Source organism: Anomaloglossus baeobatrachus, chromosome 2 (genome assembly GCF_048569485.1).
Source record: "Anomaloglossus baeobatrachus isolate aAnoBae1 chromosome 2, aAnoBae1.hap1, whole genome shotgun sequence".
NCBI lineage: Eukaryota > Metazoa > Chordata > Amphibia > Anura > Aromobatidae > Anomaloglossus > Anomaloglossus baeobatrachus.
This window is the reverse complement of record NC_134354.1, coordinates 357,556,619-357,562,925: the sequence shown is the minus strand read 5'-3', so window position 1 is coordinate 357,562,925 and position 6,307 is coordinate 357,556,619. Positions and strand designations below refer to the sequence as shown.

Sequence of the window (6,307 nt, the reverse complement as noted above, 5' to 3'; positions counted from 1 at the left end):
TATCTAGATTAGGGCAAACAGATCTAGATACGCCCTAAATCTATCTGTCCGCTACCTGTCAATGGAGATATAACTTATGTTACACGCACCCTAAAGTTAAAGAGGTGCCCCCACTCCACGACGGCTAGCCCTTTATAGCTGCCCCTAAACTCCCTCACTGATACAGGTACAGGCAGTTTAGATATTTAATTAATTTCGTTCAAATAAGGAGATCACTTATCTTAGTATTCTTACGGCAGCTCTTTGCATAAACACAGTCCAGAAAGAGGAGAAAAAGCTCATAAGGCCACAGTTGGAGACCCCTCCACCTTTTTGGACTTCCAGTATTGTCTATTCAGATTAAGGTACCAGAGTCTAAATGCACCCTACCTCAGTCTGTCCGCTACCTGACAATGGAGATATAACTTTCGTTACACGCACCCTAACGTTAAATAGGTGCCCCCATTCCACGGCGGCTAGCCCTTGGTAGCTGACCCTAAACTCCCTCACCAATTCAGGTACAGGCAGTTTGTATATATTTGGATACTTAAAGATGGTCACTTATCTCATCTTATGTTCTCATGGCAGCTTTTCCACAGAAGAATACAGTCCGCAATATGTCCAAAGGAAAAAACTCGACGCGTTTCCCCCCACTAATATATATTGGGGTTCATCAGGAGTTTCAAGGCACAATCGCCATTCTGATGTCCAGCTGCATATATGGCAGCAGATAACCCTCAAGAGACGGTGCTTGTGGCAGAGCACACAGAGCACGCAGAGCCTGACTGCTGGATAAGTAATGCTGCGGCAAGTGTATTGCCGTGTGTTTCACTAGTTGCACAAAGAAGGGCTTGGAAGTGATATTGCCGCTGGGTTGCTTAGGCTAATAACCAACTGTTAAGGGGTGCTTTCCTAAATCTAGGGGCATGATAAATAATTAAACTAGCATACTATGTTAATATGGCTGAGCTATAATCATTATTATTGATTGCATCATTGTGTCCTTATAGTATCCACCTCTGGTTGTGCAGACCTTGCTTATTTTTAACAAGTGTGTTGTTTGTGGTAATAAAATAAAAATAAAAAATTTTTTCATGTTTTGGAACAAAAGCCACTGTGTCGTTTAATTGATAGCTTGGAAAGGTGGTATTCCGTGTTTCTATATAGTAGGCTCCTGCTAGTGTTTAATATATACATACATATAGACACGCATACTGCTCTGCTGCATGCAAACATACAAACACACACCTTGCTCTGCGGGGCCCACACACGCGGCTCCGGGGGCCACACACACGGCTCTGCGGGGCCCACACACGCACAGGGGGACAGGGAGGGGCGGGGAGGGAGTGATGTCCCACATACTGATCAGGTCACGGTGCAGATGGGGCCCACATAGCGCCGGAGGGAAGCGATGTGCTGGGGGTCGCTGACTGGCACTGTGACTCCTTCATCTGTGCGACCGAGCAGGACGCCGGGCGGTAGCTCCGCCCACAGATGATGCTCAATGCAGGAGAACACAGTGAACGCTGTGGTCTGCGGGCCTTAAAGGGCCGGCAGCCACAGTTTCCAGTGCCAAGGACTGCTGCCCCCGGGCCGACCGCAGGTAAGCCGAGAGGGACCGTGTGTGTGTGTCTGTGTGTGTGTGTGTGTGTGTATACGTGTGTACGTGTGTACATGCCGCGGGCAGGAGGGGGCGGAGCGAGCTGAGCGGGGAAGTGTGGGCTTCCTGCACGTAACTAGGATAAACATCGGGTTACTAACCAAAGCGCTTTGGTTGGATACCCGATGTTTATCTTGGTTACCAGCTTGTGGCAGGCTGCCAGCAATGGCTCCTGCACACTATAGCTGTAAAAAGCCCTGCTTTTTGCTGCTAGAACCGTTCTCGAACGTATCTAGAACTATTGAGCTTTTGCAAAAAGCTCAAGTTCTAGTTCGATCTCGAACAGCCCCCAAAATCACTCGAGCCTATAACTGGAGAACCTCGAACCTCAAACCGCGCTCAACTCTACCCAGGACCTCCTGCATGTTAAGCAGAAATGATGACCACTACACTATGAAACCTGACAAAACGTTACTGTGTATTGGCTAGCAGAGCAGAATTGTGACTGACGGGGCCTTTTTATTGCTGAAGGAAAGTATTTTTGGTTAATGAAACATTTACAATTATTATTACATATTTTACCAGTTTTATTCCTACAAAGGGATTTTGCTTAAATTGAAGTTTATATTGAATGTGTTACTTTTTTCTCCATAGTTTGGTCTTTTGCTTTTGTATTTATGGGAACTATATATTTTGAAACAAATAGGATTTTTATAATATGGGATTATGTTTTCTGCTAAAACGGTCAATAAAAAAGAAACCCAAAATTGTAGTTCTTTTTGTGATGGAAGCCAAAATGTATTGTCATTTGGCAACGAAACCAAGAATTTCACATATTACAAGTCGATAGGAAATTACTTCAACACCAAAAACAGATTGGTTTCACTGGAGATTGAACGCAGGACCTTCTACGTGTGAAGCAGACGTGATAACCACTACACTATGAAACCTTTGAAATCCTGCAAAGTAATGGCAATTAGAGTCGAGTTTTGACCGCCAGGGGAAAAAAAAACAAATTCGTAGCTCTGTTGGTGATGGAAGCTAAAACATCCCGTTATTCGGCAACAAAGCCAAGAACTTCATATATTGTAGTTTAATTGAGTATTATTTCAACACCAAGAACAGATTAGTTTTACTGGGGATTGAACGCAGGACCTTCTGCGTGTTAAGCAGACGTGATGACCACTACTCTATGAAACCTGATGGAAAGTTACTGTGTATTGGCTAGCAGAGCAGAATTGTGACTGACGGGGCCTTTTTATTGCTGAAGGAAAGTATTTTTGGTTAATGAAACATTTACAATTTTTATTACATATTTTACCAGTTTTATTCCTACAAAGGGATTTTGCTTAAATTGAAGTTTATATTGAATGTGTTACTTTTTTCTCCATAGTTTGGTCTTTTGCTTTTGTATTTATGGGAACTATATATTTTGAAACAAATAGGATTTTTATAATATGGGATTATGTTTTCTGCTAAAACGGTCAATAAAAAAGAAACCCAAAATTGTAGTTCTTTTTGTGATGGAAGCCAAAATGTATTGTCATTTGGCAACGAAACCAAGAATTTCACATATTACAAGTCGATAGGAAATTACTTCAACACCAAAAACAGATTGGTTTCACTGGGGATTGAACGCAGGACCTTCTACGTGTGAAGCAGACGTGATAACCACTACACTATGAAACCTTTGAAATCCTGCAAAGTAATGGCAATTAGAGTCGAGTTTTGACCGCCAGGGGAAAAAAAAACAAATTCGTAGCTCTGTTGGTGATGGAAGCTAAAACATCCCGTTATTCGGCAACAAAGCCAAGAACTTCATATATTGTAGTTTAATTGAGTATTATTTCAACACCAAGAACAGATTAGTTTTACTGGGGATTGAACGCAGGACCTTCTGCGTGTTAAGCAGACGTGATGACCACTACTCTATGAAACCTGATGGAAAGTTACTGTGTATTGGCTAGCAGAGCAGAATTGTGACTGACGGGGCCTTTTTATTGCTGAAGGAAAGTATTTTTGGTTAATGAAACATTTACAATTTTTATTACATATTTTACCAGTTTTATTCCTACAAAGGGATTTTGCTTAAATTGAAGTTTATATTGAATGTGTTACTTTTTTCTCCATAGTTTGGTCTTTTGCTTTTGTATTTATGGGAACTATATATTTTGAAACAAATAGTATTTTTATAATATGGGATTATGTTTTCTGCTAAAATGGTCAATAAAAAAGAAACCCAAAATCGTAGTTCTCTTTGTGATGGAAGCCAAAATGTATTGTCATTTGGCAACAAAACCAAGAATTTCACATATTACAAGTCGATAGGAAATTACTTCAACACCAAAAACAGATTGGTTTCACTGGGGATTGAACCCAGGAACTTCTGCGTGTGAAGCAGACGTGATGACCACTACACTATGAAACCTTTGAAATCCTGCAAAGTAATGGCAATTAGAGACGAGTTTTGACCGCCAGGGGAAAAAAAAAACAAATTCGTAGCTCTGTTGGGGATGGAAGCCAAAACATCCCGTTATTCGGCAACAAAGCCAAGAAAGTTATATACTGCAGGTTGATAAGGAATTATTTCAACACCAAGAACACATTGGTTTCACTGGGGATTGAACCCAGGACCTTCTGCGTGTAAAGCAGACATAATTTCCACTACACTATGAAACCTTTGAAAGCCTGCAAAGTAATGGCAATTAGAGACGAGTTTTGACCGCCAGGGAAAAAAAAAAACAAATTCGTAGCTCTGTTGGGGATGGAAGCCAAAACATCCCATCATTCGGCAACAAAGCCAAGAACTTCATATATAGTAGTTTAATTGAGTATTATTTCAACACCAAGAACAGATTGGTTTTACTGGGGATTGAACGCAGGACCTTCTGCGTGTTAAGCAGACGTGATGACCACTACTCTATGAAACCTGATGGAAAGTTACTGTGTATTGGCTAGCAGAGCAGAATTGTGGCTGACGGGGCCTTTTTATTGCTGAAGGAAAGTATTTTTGGTTAATGAAACATTTACAATTTTTATTACATATTTTACCAGTTTTATTCCTACAAAGGGATTTTGCTTAAAAGGAAGTTTACATTGAATGTGTTACTTTTTTCCACATAGTTTAGTTGTTTGCTTTTGTATTTAAAGGAACTATATATTTTGAAACAAACAGGATTTTTATAATATGGGATTATGTTTTCTGCTAAAATGGTCAATAAAAAAGAAACCCAAAATCGTAGTTCTCTTGGTGAGGGAAGCCAAAATATATTATCAGTTGGCAACAAAACCAAGATTTTCATATATTACAGGTTGATAGCAAATTACTTCAACAGCGAAAATGGCTTGTTTTTACTGGGGATTGAACCCAGAACCTTCTGCATGTGAAGTAGACGTGATGACTACTCCACTATGAAACCTGTGAAATCCTGCCAAGTAATGGCAATTAGAGACGAGTTTTGACCGCCAGGGGAAAAAAAAAATAATAATTTGTAGTTCTGTTTGTGATGGAAGCAAAAACATACCGTCATTCGGCAACAATGCCGAGAACTTCATATATTGTAGTTGGATAGCGTATTATTTCAACACTAAGAACAGATTGGTTTCACTGGGGACTGAACCCAGGACCTTCTGCATGTTAAGCAGACGTGATGACCACTACACTATGAAACCTGACGAAAAGTTACTGTGTATTGGCTAGCAGAGCAGAATTGTGACTGACAGGGCCTTTTTATTGCTGAAGGAAAGTATTTTTGGTTAATGAAACATTTACAATTATTATTACATATTTTACCAGTTTTATTCCTAGAAAGGGATTATGCTTAAATTGAAGTTTATATTGAATGTGTTACTTTTTTCTCCATAGTTTGGTCTTTTGCTTTTGTATTTATGGAAACTATATATTTTGAAACAAATAGGATTTTTATAATATGGGATTATGTTTTCTGCTAAAATGGTCAATAAAAAAGAAACCCAAAATCGTAGTTCTCTTTGTGATGGAAGCCAAAATGTATTGTCATTTGGCAACGAAACCAAGAATTTCACATATTACAAGTCGATAGGAAATTACTTCAACACCAAAAACAGATTGGTTTCACTGGGGATTGAACCCAGGACCTTCTGCGTGTGAAGCAGACGTGATGACCACTACACTATGAAACCTTTGAGATCCTGCAAAGTAATGGCAATTAGAGACGAGTTTTCACCGCCAGGGGAAAAAAAACAAATTCGTAGCTCTGTTGGTGATGGAAGCCAAAACATCCCGTCATTCGGCAACAAAGCCAAGAACTTCATATATGGCAGGTTGATAGCACTACACTATGAAACCTGATGAAAAGTTACTGTGTATTGGCTAGCAGAGCAGAATCGTGACTGATGGGCCCTTTTTATTGCTGAAGGAAAGTATTTTTGGTTAATGAAACATTTATAATTTTTATTATATATTTTACCAGTTTTATTCCTACAAAGGGATTTTGCTTAAATTGAAGTTTACATTGAATGTGTTACTTTTTTCTACATAGTTTAGTCGTTTGCTTTTGTATTTATGGGAACTATATATTTTAAAACAAATAGGATTTTTATAATATGGGATTATGTTTTCTGCTAAAATGGTCAATAAAAAAGAAACCCAAAATCGTAGTTCTCTTTGTGATGGAAGCCAAAATGTATTGTCATTTGGCAGCGAAACCAAGAATTTCACATATTACAAGTCGATAGGAAATTACTTCA

At 39.3% G+C, this 6,307-nt stretch overlaps 1 non-coding gene across 1 annotated transcript; it reads right to left on the bottom strand.

Annotated features, from left to right (window-relative positions):
- Positions 1-5,667: 5,667 nt before the first annotated feature.
- Positions 5,668-5,740, bottom strand: TRNAV-CAC (transfer RNA valine (anticodon CAC)). Its single transcript has one exon. It is a non-coding gene; the product is annotated as a tRNA-Val (tRNA).
- Between the last annotated feature and the right edge of the window lie 567 nt (positions 5,741-6,307).